General features: G+C 39.7%; 1 long non-coding RNA gene across 1 annotated transcript; it reads left to right on the forward strand.

Annotated features, from left to right (window-relative positions):
• Positions 1-101: 101 nt before the first annotated feature.
• On the forward strand, positions 102-12,692 carry LOC107838159 (uncharacterized). The gene is made up of 2 exons (XR_001664215.1): positions 102-315; positions 12,488-12,692. It is a non-coding gene; the product is annotated as an uncharacterized LOC107838159 (long non-coding RNA).
• The last annotated feature ends 548 nt before the right edge of the window (positions 12,693-13,240 follow it).

Consider the following 13,240-nt stretch of genomic DNA (forward strand, 5'->3'; position numbering starts at 1 on the left):
GGCTTCCCGACCCCACCTCCAATGGCACTGCGCCCCCCCCCCCCAAGGGGCGCACCCCACAGTTTGGGAACCTCTGCTTTAACCGAAAGGGCTTTCAATTTTTCATACATGACTGGGTTGGTTTTGGGTTGTTTTTTCCCCCTTAATAATAATTTTGTATTTCCCCTTTTTATCTATGACTTTTATTTAAAATAGTTTGATTTGAAACATCTGCAATGGACTGGCAACCTGTCCAGGGTGTACCCTGCCTCTCGGCCGAAATGTTTGCTGGAGATAAGCACTGGCATCCCTCCTGACCCCGCTATGGACAAGGAGGTAAGAAAATGGAGGGATGGATGGATTTGAAACATTTCAGTTTCAAAAAAGCAACAAAAAAATACTATAAATAAATCTGCTAGAAGTCAAACACTATTTCACTGCGCTGTTTGTCATTACAGACATTTACAAGAATTCCTTTTTTATTAGCAAGATTACTCAAGCCAGGTTGTATCAAACTCTTCGGAAAGATGATTTCTCAAAAAGGGAACAAAACGTGTCATGCTCACTGGCTCTTCTGTCTGTCATGACAATGAGAAACAGTGTTGGCCTTGACAGAGAATGCGCTCTCTTTGTGCTCTTGTTTGAAAATGATTCGTCTGGCAGCGTTTTGCACGCTTGGTACACCAGAGTCAGATTTGTCTATTAGGCACAGTCCACAGCCAGACTCTTAATATCGTCTCCTTAGAGCCCAGACAGGCAGTCTGCTAAGCTGTTAATGGATTCACACTTCACCCATCAAATCCTCAGTCAGCTTATGGAAAAGAAGCTGACTGATACTGACCCATCTCAATAACAAGAAAACCCGCTGTTGCGTTTACTCTGTTTCCTTTTCTACCTCGGTTCAAGCCGTACTGTGAAGATTTAGTTGTAGGATTAGTTTTTAGGGGTGTTGCTCTGCAGTTCCGTCACATGATTTTGGCTGGTCAGTGAAGAAGCCTTTGATGGGGTTTGCTCAGAGATCTGACGTAGGACACAGTGACCAAAAGATTAGCCGTGCTTACGGCTTGTGTTGGGGCTAACGCAAGAAGGCCATGGAGAAGGATTTGTTTTTGGTTGGCCTCGAGAAAGCTCTGGCAAACCATTTGACAGCTGTAGACGGGGAAAGCAAGGCCTTTCCAATGCTGTGCTTGGTTTGGACGGAGGAATGCAGACCTGCAACTGAGGACGTTAATGAGAGGTGAAAGGAGTTCTTTGGGATCTTCCATAATGCGGACAATATGTCCATCATTGGAGGAGACAAAATCTGACAACTCAGAGGAATCTACTACCTTGGGAAAAATTGTGAAAGTAGCAAAAACTTGTCTTTTGGTGTGGAAGAGATTCAATTGAAATGCTGAAGGCTGTTGAGATTATCAGACTTATGGGAGGCTGATAATCTCAGGTGCTTTTCCTCTCCACAGGTGAGGCGAAACAACACTGTCATCCTCGTCGTTATATGGAAAAGTTTACTGTAGTCCTTCATGACTGCTGAATCTTTGATACAAGTCGGGCCATGTGGCTTCTGTCCAAGGAATAAAACAATAAATAAGACCTGATCCTTACAGGGTTGTAGACATTTTTTTTGTACACATCGAGTGGAAAACAGACTCCAGTGAAAGTGAAGAACCCCAACAAGGGACTACATCACCATTCCAAATTAAGGATAACCTGGGATCCCTTCATAAAAACTGTTCAAATTTCCCTTCTTGACCAGTACTCCTGACATCAGAGGAACAATTAAAATTATACATGTAGACCAAGGGTGGGCAACTCCAGTCCTCAAGGGCAGGTGTCCTGCAACTTTGGAGTCTTTGCTTCAACACACCTAAGAAAAACAAAGAGGTAGTTCAACCATTTGAGGTGTGTTGGACCAGGGACACTTCTAGAAGTTGTAGGACTCTGGACCTGGAGGACTGGAGTTACCCACCTCCTCATATACTATCAGTTATCCATATAAAGACATAACAACCATTAAAAATGTGCAGTTTCTTTATGCAATGAAACGGATTAATAGGATAAAGCAGCACATTTAACTACTCCTTTTTTTTGTCACTAATTGAATACTAAGTCCATGTTTTTTTGCCCTAAGTCTGGACCAACAGAGAAAGACTCATCAGACAATTAGAGGCACAACACTGCAGATATTCAAGAGATTGACATCTGTAGGCAGTTTTCTTTTCTCCATAAAACACATCAGGACATGTTGCTTTATCATGTCGTATGCATTTTTATCCTAGTGGTGTGTACATTGTCATTCTGAGAGCCAAATGAGTCCATCTGCATATCTAACCAGATCACAAATGATGGGAATGTAAACGTTTCAACAAGACAGAACACGCACCAGTGCACATCTACACAGCCACCTCTCTGCTTCATCTGCACTAATTTATCTATCAAACCTCGTCTATCTTAACAAGTCACTTTTAAAGTAGAGTAGCTAATAGTGAGAAATCGTCTCACTATTAGCTTGATCAGCTTTGCCCGGATCTTTTTAAGACTGATAAAAGTTCCAGGTTTATGTAATGATAAAGTTTTGCTTTCTGGAGTTTATCACTGTGATGAAACATCTCCATTTAAGTTTTTTTTGTTGTACCAATGTGAAGTGATTAAGAAGCCATTTAAAAGGAAACTATTTTCTGGCTGTGAAAGGGTGAGAGAAAGCAAGACTTTCTGAAGAAACAAGTAATGGTGAACAGCTTTTGTAAAAAAAAAAAAAAAAAAAAGGTGGGCTTACCTTAAGGTTTCACTCCTAATTTACATACAGAGAGTTATTTTTGTTAGCCAAACAGTGCTAACAGTTCTCATTAAGTGCCAGTAGATACCAGTTTGAAACATAAACTCTGTTATGATTTTACCTTTACTTACAAAAGTAAAACAACCTGTTTGACATGGACTGCTGCCTCTGTGAAACATTGTGATGTTACTTTTATGTTGATCACAAATTCTGACCCCTGCATCTCTACTGTCAAGGTATCATCCATTGTTCTGGTTTTTGGATGGACCTTTAAGGTTTAATCGTCTTATTTTCAAAGTGAAGTGTTGTGTAGACAGATTGCCAGTCAATGCCCTTGATATCCATTCTCTCCTTTATTCCCACAGTTCTCTGTTTACTGGCTTCTTTCACAAACAGTTGTGTTCCAGTTTTTCGTCCAATAGAAAGTAGTTTGTCTTGTGAGAACCATTGGTAGTTCTTTTCCCTTGTTAATATGAATATTAATGCTTTTCTAATGATCTTTGGAGCATTTTCAATTATCTGTTCAGTATGCCCTATGAGCAGATAAACAAACTTATGATAGCCTCTGGAATATTATATTCTACCCAATTTTTTATTTCTTGCACAACTCTGGGCTTTTTTCATTCATTCCTCATTTCATTATCTGCGGAAAGAAACGGTACGATTTGCTATAGTTAATCTGAGAACAATCAGGTCAATCTGGAATGAATTTACCTTTTGCAAATTTATTCCAAAGGGAATGAATTTGCATTACAAAACAATTCATCAGGACATGTTGGTTTGTCACGCGAACGAAGGGAAATATTACATGATACTATGTAATTGTTAATGCATTGATCTTTAATGACAACAGTGCAAATGGCACACTGGGGACAGGCGGCTTAATGAGTACAGAAAGAAAGATTAGGCCAACGGGGGAAAGGGAATGACTCAAATCATAGACATTTGTTTGACTCTTTTTCTTTTTTAGTTATTTAATCAATTTCATTTTAATGTTGAGCTGCTGTTACACTGTTTCCAATTTTGTTATGTTACACAGTTAGAATCTTGTCTATGTTTTAAAGAATAGAATGTTATTTTTCTGTATTTAATGCATACTGAAATGAAACAAATAAACCACCTATAGTGGTTTATTTGTTTGTTTGCTTTTTGTAATTCAAGGATCATCTGGGGGTTAGTATTCAATGCACTATGAGTATTTAAAAGAAGTCAAGAAATTAGTTGCTATCATTAGAAGGTAGGTCATCTTGCCTCAGTGGAGGTTGGCAAATCTTCCTCAGAGCAGACAGAGAGCCTGCATGGTGTAGCATAAAATTAAACGATATAACTAGCCGGACATTGCTGAAAGTTTTACGTAACTTTAATGGTAGCAGTAGTGCATACATGCGGTGCTCATTTTTAAATCTTGCAGTGGCAACCTGGGACCTATTAGCCATAGATCACTGATCAATCTATCTATTAGTGATCCAGCAAATCTTATCTTTGTTCCCGTATATGTATAAGAATGTACTTTTGCGGTGACTTCTCTGAAACTGCTTACGGTCATCTCATACATTTGATATTTTAAAGACTCATTTACAAAACTATTATCACTCCCTGGCTTTTGAAACTATTCAAATTGATTTTTTTTTGTGATGTCGTTCTTTTGCTTTAATTGATATGCTACGAGTCATACAGCACTCCCCCAGCCAGATCTTACTGTTTTTAAATGGGCTTTATAGCTAAATTGACTTGTGTGTATGACATGTCAACATTGTGGCTCTGCTATTATGGAACACTTTCAAAGAAAAAAAAAATTATAAGCATTGGTCTGGATTCCTTGCTGATCAAACTGCATATGGCACAATGCCAAATGTGAAGGAATGCAAAGATGAAACATCTTTTTTTTTTTTAAACTGTTTGTCTTGTTAAGTCAGTTTAATCTAAGCCATCCATACCACAGTCTGAGATATTTATTAGACAGTGTTTTTTTTTTTATTATTTTTTTTTATTTAATAATCTCCATTTGTTATAAACTATAGTCATTTTGGCTCAAAAGTGAATTTTCAACCATCTATCTGCCTCCTGGCATTAGAGTTGACACCACTGTCTTCATCTCTTGGTCAGGACAGCCTGCAGAAAGGGGGGCCAGCTCCCCTTTTCCATTCAAGGTCATACTTTAGTTATGGTGTCATGACTTCCAAATCAGTCCCTCAGAAGCCTTGGATGATTTATTCAAACTCTTTTTAAAAAAAAAAAAAGATCAAAGTTTGATGCTTTGGAATCAAAGTATCTAAAAGGGGGGGAGGGAGTTTTAAAGACACATGGTTTCAAGATGTACCAAGAGTGTAGCAAAAGCATATCAAAAGATTTCCGTCAGATGTCCATTCATTTTCATCTACTGAAGCGCCACCGGCGCAGAGCGACCAACCTCGTCCATCTTGCTTTTTGGCAGCGGCCACTTGAAGAGTCTTTGTTTCTGTCCACTCCCGTCGCTTGACTGTGAGCAGGAGGGGTTTTAGAACGTGAGCGTTTGCGGTGCCGCGTTTTCCACGTGTTCACAGGCTTCTGACTTAATGTGTGGAAATGTTCTCCACTTTCTGTCACGCTGATGAAGTAGCGCAAAGATTAAATGCGATTACGTTATGGAAGAATGAGTGTTTGTTTTAATCGGGCGCAAATTTACCGAGTTTAACAAGAGGTGCAGGGGGACGAGAGGTAATGGCTGGATGAGTTATAGTATGAATATGGAGCATGGGAGAATTGTAGCCCCCAATCTGTCTATTTTAGCAAAACCAGCATCCAAACAAGGTCGTGTGATTCAGTGATTCAGTGATTCACTGTATGAAAGGTTTACACTCAAAATGAGCGAGAGGGAGTTTATTATCATCCCAAACTTCTGAAACAACACATTTTGAGGGATCCTGACCTTTGACCTTCCTTCTGCCTTGTTTTCATTCGTCACTGAAACAAATGCCTGAAATAAGGAAGAGTCAGTGCAAGTCCATCTAAATTCGTTCATGCATATCTGGGCATGTTCACACCAGCAGCATCACACTCATCTGCAATGACGGAACAGGCGGACGAGGACCCACTGACATCCAAGCTCATTAGGATGTAATCTAGATTAGAATAGTTCTTTGCTAGCATCAAATGTTTTTCTTTGTTTGTTGTTGTTTGCTCATAGTTCACATTAGCAGCAAATGTTCTGGTTCTATAAAAATCCCATCTGACACCCAGAAGCTTTCTGGAACTGCGGCTTTCAGAGAAGCCTCTGTGGTCTTGTCTCTGCTGGTTAAATATGCTACACTGTGCTTTGATTTTATTTTCAATAACCTGAAGGAAAACATGGATTTTTTTTTCTGATAACACACCTTCAGCACACTGTTAAAAAACAAACAAACAAACAAACAAACAAAAAAACGTTTACACTAAAATACGGGCAGCTGTGGTTGCCAGAAATGTATTATATTCGTACAATCACAGAACTTTACTGTATGAATATGGATTTTACTATATTTATAACCATATTTATGCAATAAAATAAAAGCTGCTGGTATTTTACTGTAAATTAGAGACATTTTTGTTTGCAGTGCAGATTTATAAAAGACTATATTATCACATGAAGCCACTGTACACTTCCCTGGCAGTCAGCTAATGACACCAGGCAATTACTGAGCGAGGTTTGCGAATTGTGCATCACATAGATTATAAATGATGATGATGGATTTTATTTAGCAAAACTGTCAGGAACCACTCAACTGACTCTGCTTGGGGTCTGTTCTGTTTTTTGGAGGGTTTTTAAAAAATTTTTTTGTTTTTCTCTTATTCTCGGCATCAAATCCACAAAACATGCTAAGTGTAGCAGGTAAGCAAGTAGGTCACAGCTGCTGAACAATCGGTAGACAGACTGCATCGACGCGGTGTAAAAGTCGAAGTGCTTTCACCCTACGAGTCGCACTCGCCACTTCTCACAGCAGTTTGCACATGACGAAGCAATGTGGGATTCGCTTCGCTGCTGATAGACGCATGATGACTATAGAGGAGGAAGCTGCATCCCAAATGTCAAGGGGGGTTGAGGGAACTTTTCCATGCTGAGTCACGTCTGACCTTCAGCCCTGATAGCAGGGGAGTGAGAGACAGAAAAGGAAAAAAAAAGAAACTCTGTGAAGTAAAGATGCTGACGGAGAAAGCCATCTTGGAAATCACCCATTTTATTAAAATCAATAAGACGTTAATGTATTTATTTTTGAAAATGTAGATGTCACATGTCGACATAAACAAAAGTTTTAAATGAAATATAGTAGATTGGGGGGAAAAAACTCTTTCATAATATACTTCTCTCAAAAGTCAATTCACTGCAGCATAAGCAACTAAACATCAGTCATTCATATAAACATACTTGCATATATTTTTACATATGAAGTTAATTATAAAGAAAAGATATATTTGTAACAATACAGCACTCTACTGAATTAATATGCTTCATTACATGTTGGTAGAATATTATATTTTCTTATTTTCTTAAAAGTAAAAATTGACGAAATGTGATCATGTTGAATATGTTTATTTCTAAATGACGTTTTTTAATCTGATCCTCTCAAATCATAAATGTTTCTTTTAATAAACCCTTTTTTTGTAAATGTTCTGGTAATGTACTATTATGTAAATTAAACATAACATAGCAGAATATAATAGTCTGACAAGTCGTCAAATGTAATTATTTAATTATTTAATTAATTTAATTAATTTTAACTTTAATCTCTCTCCAGCGCTGTGCTGTACTTAACTTATAAGCTTGACATGTAAATATGCACGTTGTTCAAGTAAAGGTTTCATTGGCTCATAAACAACATGTCTTAAAATCCCTGGTTTTCCAGGTTTTCATATTCAGGAAGGTAATTTTGTTTCAAACATTCATTTAAAAATGTCAACTTTGAACTGTTTGTGCTTCAGTCGATGGATAACTCTTCGTTGCAATAACTACATGTTACATTGATTTTATTCAAAGTCCATTGTTGTGTTTTTTAAAGTGAAATTTGCTGCTGAGCACACCAGACTGACTCTCTCTGCTCATCTTTTCTATCGCATTTGAGACTCTACATCGCTGACTGCAGTATAAGACCATATGACATGCTGCTGTGAAGTAAGTGACCCTCTGCAGGAGAGAGGCTGTAAGGTCAAAACAGGTCATGAGATTAATGTCCGGGATGGATGGATGGATGGATGGATATTTTCACCCTTTACCTGATTCACTCAACTATATAAAACATCAGTTCATGTTCCAGACAGGACAATCCTCATGTCTGAATTCTGATGAACGAAAAAGAAAACTAGAAAATGATCAGCTATGTCTTTGACACTTTCCAGCTCACCTTTCTCTGCCTGACAGAAGCGACACAGATAACTTTGTTTTTCTTATCATTTCCTCCACATCTCCACGGAAGGTAAACATTTGTGCTCCGACTGTCTCTCACCGCGGAGATCTTCGAGAAGAGCCGGGCTGTTTTGGACCGACATCAAAATAGAATCACATCAGTATGGTCGGTTTCTCATGCACAGTATGGTGTCCGTCTTTAAAAGGCGACCGGCTGCCTTTTAAATACAGTACAGAGAGACGCTGTTGGCTTGGCCGTGCCGTGTGACCCTTTGGTCCAGTTCTGGCGAAGCCGTGTAACAGTTGAGTGGACCAGGACGTTTGTGTGGATCTGCAAAACACAGCGGACAATGAACCTACAGTGAAATCTCAATTGTTCCAACTTTCCTGCTTTCTTAATTTTTCGTGTCTTGCTTTCACTTTTCAGATGCCATTCGACTCGCACGTCAATCGAGATGTTACATTTTTCACTGCGTTCATCGATTCCTGCCGCGTTCCGCCTCTCTGGGTCGAGCGTTGAAGCGGCTGCCATGTTCAGCTGAACTTGATCGGCGTGGACGGCTTTTAATCGTCCTGGCCAAAGTCTCTGTGTTGGTTGGCACACCAATGGCTGATGGTGTTTCCTGTTGTAGGAAGGGACATGCTGGATCATTCTCAGTTCGGGGTTATTGTGGTTGAGCCTAATAAGAAGCAGAATTCAATTTCTGCAAGTCTGGCACACAAACGAGTTATAAAAGGAGCAAAGAAAGAAGACGGATTTGGAGAGGGCCAGAATAAAAGAGAATAGTATAATAAACCAGCATAGAGAGAGAGAGGGAAAAAAAATTAAAGAGGAAAGAAAAAGAAAGGCTTGATCCCATTATTGTTTCAGCTGAGGAGAAGCTGCAGCTAGCGGGCTTTCAGACAAAAGCTCTGCGGAGTGGCAAAATGTCTACAATTATAGCTCTATATCATGAGGAGGTGAGCGGCACGTGTGGTCGCACGTGTGGTCGCGCATGTCAGAGGGAGATGGATATATTACCGCAGCAACTCCTCTGTCAGGTTTATGAGTCCCCTGGTTGTGGCAGGCGTTATCTTTGCACAATCTTGCAGTCAGCTGACGCCTGTTGGCTCTCCAGTGTGGTTGGAGTGGAACCGGAGGCCAGAGCAGCCACTTCGAAAGACATGTCAGGTTATAGTCTCTGGATTTTGAAACGGGAAGGCTGAGTTTTACTGTAGAGGTAAGGTGCAGCTCAGTGTATTTTATGGGGATTTAATGTGACAGAGCAAAACAATAGAGTGTGTATTTGGGAGGTTAAAGGGAAAGTGTTATTAATTTATGACACACGGTGCCATTTTATTGCACAATCATGCAGCTGTTACCTTCAGTTGTCATAAAAACTTTAATATGTCAGAAATTACTTCAAAGAAATTTGACTTTGTAATTCAATACCTTGAAATTGGGTCTCTGTCTCTTTAAAATCTCCTGCTCTTTCCAAAACTCCGCCTTCAGGAAGTCATCACAACATGGCTCCTCTATTGACCCTTCAACAACGTTTTTACCAGCGTTGCTCTGATATGTAGTAGATGGTCAATTACACCAAGTGTTTGCTAATTGCTGTTGGCTAGTCTGGAGGAGTTCAGTGGAGGAGGAAGCTTGGAAACTGCGTTTCGGAGGATGAGCTGCGTTGTCGAAGGGCTCTCCAGCCCTCCGAGTGTTTTGCACAGCTGGATGGTTGCTATGGGAGGTTAAATTATTCCTCAAACATATATAAAAGAATCAAAGTAAGCTTTTGATGAGGAAATAACATGATGTAAAGCTCAAAACAGCTGACTCTGCACAATACAGCCTCTTTAAAAGGAAGAGATGTATCAGTTTTCAAAGTTTTCCTCAACAAATGATCTGAAAAGTGTGTCGTGCCAATGTATGCAGCCCAAACGAATTGATGCTTGTTTATCACTGCCACCTTTTCCCACAGCTGCAAGTCATTTGCGGTACGTCTCCAGCAGATACATAATTTTCACCCACCCCAATTTTCTCTGCAAAAGCTCCAGACTCAGTCAAAGATTGACTGCAAAAACCAAGTGTAGCGTCTTGCCACCGAGTCTCAGCTGGATTTAGGTTTCATACCAGGGCCGATTTATTGTAGTGCTAACAGGTATTTAGCTTCATCCGTCTTCCCATCAGCTCTGACCCGCTTCGCTGTTTCGTGCCGCAGAAAACCAACCCTGCAGCTTTGCTCAGCCAACACCACAACAAGGATGATGTGTTCAGGATAATATGCTTTGTTAGTTTTCAACCACATGGTTCTCCTTACCATTGTTCCATATGTAGAGCGCACAATGAATAGTTTTCATGTTAGCTCTTTTCCCAGTTACCATGGGCAGATTTGAAAGTTTCCAGTTGTTTCAGAGCAGAGTGTGGATCGGTGGGTTATTTATTGATTGATTTTTTTTAAATAACCTTGTTTTAAACTTCTTTGTGGCTTTAATGGCGTCCTGCCTGCTGTGTTGTTCATGATGCCGTAATATTCTCCAATAAAACAACTTAAGGAATTCACAAAACAGTTGGACTTACAGGAACAGGTAATATTGTGGAAAAACTTCAATGTTTTTGTCACTTTTTTTTTCAGACTAAGTGAAACATATCTATATTTTATAGATTTACTGTGCAGTGAAATGTTTCAAACAATTATTTCTCTTAGGTTTCATAAGTTTGGCTCAGAATATAATACAAAAATTCAGCATCTCAGAAAATTTAAATACTCCACAAGCTCAATAAAAAAGGATATTTTGAGGGAAATTTCAGACTTCTGAAAGGTTCATCTCTATTTGCTCAGTACTTGGTTGCGGCTCCTTTTGCTTGAGTTACTGCATCAGTGCGGCGTGGCACGGAGGAGACAGCAGTGGAAGTCCAGGTTGCTCCTCCATCTCATCTGCATTGTCGGGTCTGATGTCTGTAAACCCTCTATAGATTCTCTAAGAGGGTTAGTTCACCTTAGGTCAGGTCAGGAAGTGCTCCAGAAGGTCCTCAGAAAATGCCGACTGTGGACTCTATTCAGAACCAGGACCAGAACCGGATGATGTGAAACTCTACATCATGGCTGACTGGAAACCTCACTCTGGACTTGGAGCAAAGTAGCTTCTGTTCTGCTCCACTCTTCCTCCCGACTCTGGGATCTTGGATTTCCAAATGAAATGCAAACTTTACGCTCATCAAAAGTGGACTTTGGACAACTGAGGTCTTATTCTCAGTTGTCCAAAGCTCAGGTAAGACGCCTCTGATTGACGTCGGTGCGCAGCAGCTCTCTACTCCAGTCTCGGTCCGCTTCCCGAATTCTTGAATTTGCTTGAAAATCCTCTCAAAACTTCCGTTATCCCAACTTTTTCTACTGCACTTTTTCCTCCCACACAACTTTCCATGACAGAGCATGTGATAAAGCACATGACTTTAGCAATGACCATTTGAGATTGTTTAGAGGCTCAGGAAACATTTGAAGGTGTTTTGAGATAATTAGTTGACTTTGGGTGTGACACCATTTTGAATATTTCACTTTTTTTTCTTTCTTTTTTTTTTTTTACATAATTCCAACTTTCTGAGATTGACTGAATTTTCAAGAAGTAAAGGCTTGAAATATTTTTATGTAAAATGAATCAATATTACATACGAGTTTCACTTTCTGGAATGAAAATATTCAACATTTATTTTCTACCTTATAATTTTTGGAGATGTAAATGCACAGTGAGAAAAAAAAGTACTTAAATAGATTGAACTGGGTTTTTATGTAAATGTATGTATAAGAGTTCGTTCAACGTTCAGATTTTTATTTCCAAATTTTAAAACTGATATAACATTTCACTTTGTTACTTTGTGCTACTGTGAGTTGCTCTGTGACAAAAAAGCTCAATAAAAGTCAAAATTTTAACATAAACAGTTTCAAGGGATCTTTTTACTTTAGGGAGGCTCTGCTGCTGTTGTGTTGAGCTCATGGTGTGTTTGCAGCTTGGAAGTAATTTGCAGCTGTTATTTTTTTATTTTTTATTTTTTTGAGCATTGCCAGGGTCACCTTAATGTCATGGCTTACATCCTGGGCCTGTCAGCCAGCAGATCATCCATGCATTATTGCTGCGTTTACTGGCAGAGCCGTCCACTGACTCACATGGCAGAAACATACAACACCAGAATAAATGTGAACCCCAGGAAAAACAAAACAAAACGGTATAACGCTTGTTTAAAATCTGGCTAGTTTAAAATCTGGCTTGACGACCACCGCCAGACAAGACGTGGACACCAACTGGATCTTTCTCTCTTTTTCTATTTCTCTTCTTCTCTCGTCCGTGTTCAGTCATCTCCATCTCTCCCTTTCTCGCTTCTCTGTTTTTTTGGGGGGCGTTTCCAGATCTTTCCATCGGACTTGTCAGCACTCGAAGGAACCGGCGCCGCTGGATCCCCGAAACAACAGGCCACGGTCACGTGAGTCTCAGCATGAACCGGACCGGGACTTGACCCTGGAGCGGCACTGAAACTCCAATGACCTCATGAGGCACAAGAGGAGAGAAGACTCATCCCTCTGGCAAAACAAGCTGCTCAGAGAGTTTAAAAAATATATAAAAAATCTCTGGGAGAAGTGTCGTCTCCAGACAGCTTGAAATGCTGCAAAACTGGAAGGCAAGAGTACATGAGACAAAAAGAAAAAAAAAAAACTAACATGCTGGAACACAGACATCCTGTTAGTAGTGATTTAAGGCATGAGGGGACTCTGGGAAATATACCTCATGATACAAAATTTTATATCCTTTATGTGTTATGTAGTTGGAGCCAGGAAGCTGTTGGGATTGGGCGGGAGGGAAAACAGGTAGACGGAGTCTGGTGGAACCTCAAAAATGCATCTGAAGCTCCCTGTGGGAAGATAAAGCAGAACTGGCACTTTTAGCTTTGTGATGATGCAACGCTATGAGTCTGAGGTAAAAGATTCAGGGTTTCCACTGCAGGAGAACAGATTAGAAGCAGAAAAATCATAAAGGTGGGACCAGGATGTCCCCTTCATTTTTTTTATTATTTAAATTGATGATTTATAAACCTGACTGCTCTTTAACTACAAAAAAAGTTATGTGTCAAATAGCAGAGGTTCTATTAAGCTCACCAAGACTTG

This window comes from Poecilia formosa, unplaced genomic scaffold (assembly GCF_000485575.1).
Source record: "Poecilia formosa unplaced genomic scaffold, Poecilia_formosa-5.1.2 Scaffold0, whole genome shotgun sequence".
NCBI classification, from domain to species: Eukaryota; Metazoa; Chordata; class Actinopteri; order Cyprinodontiformes; family Poeciliidae; genus Poecilia; species Poecilia formosa.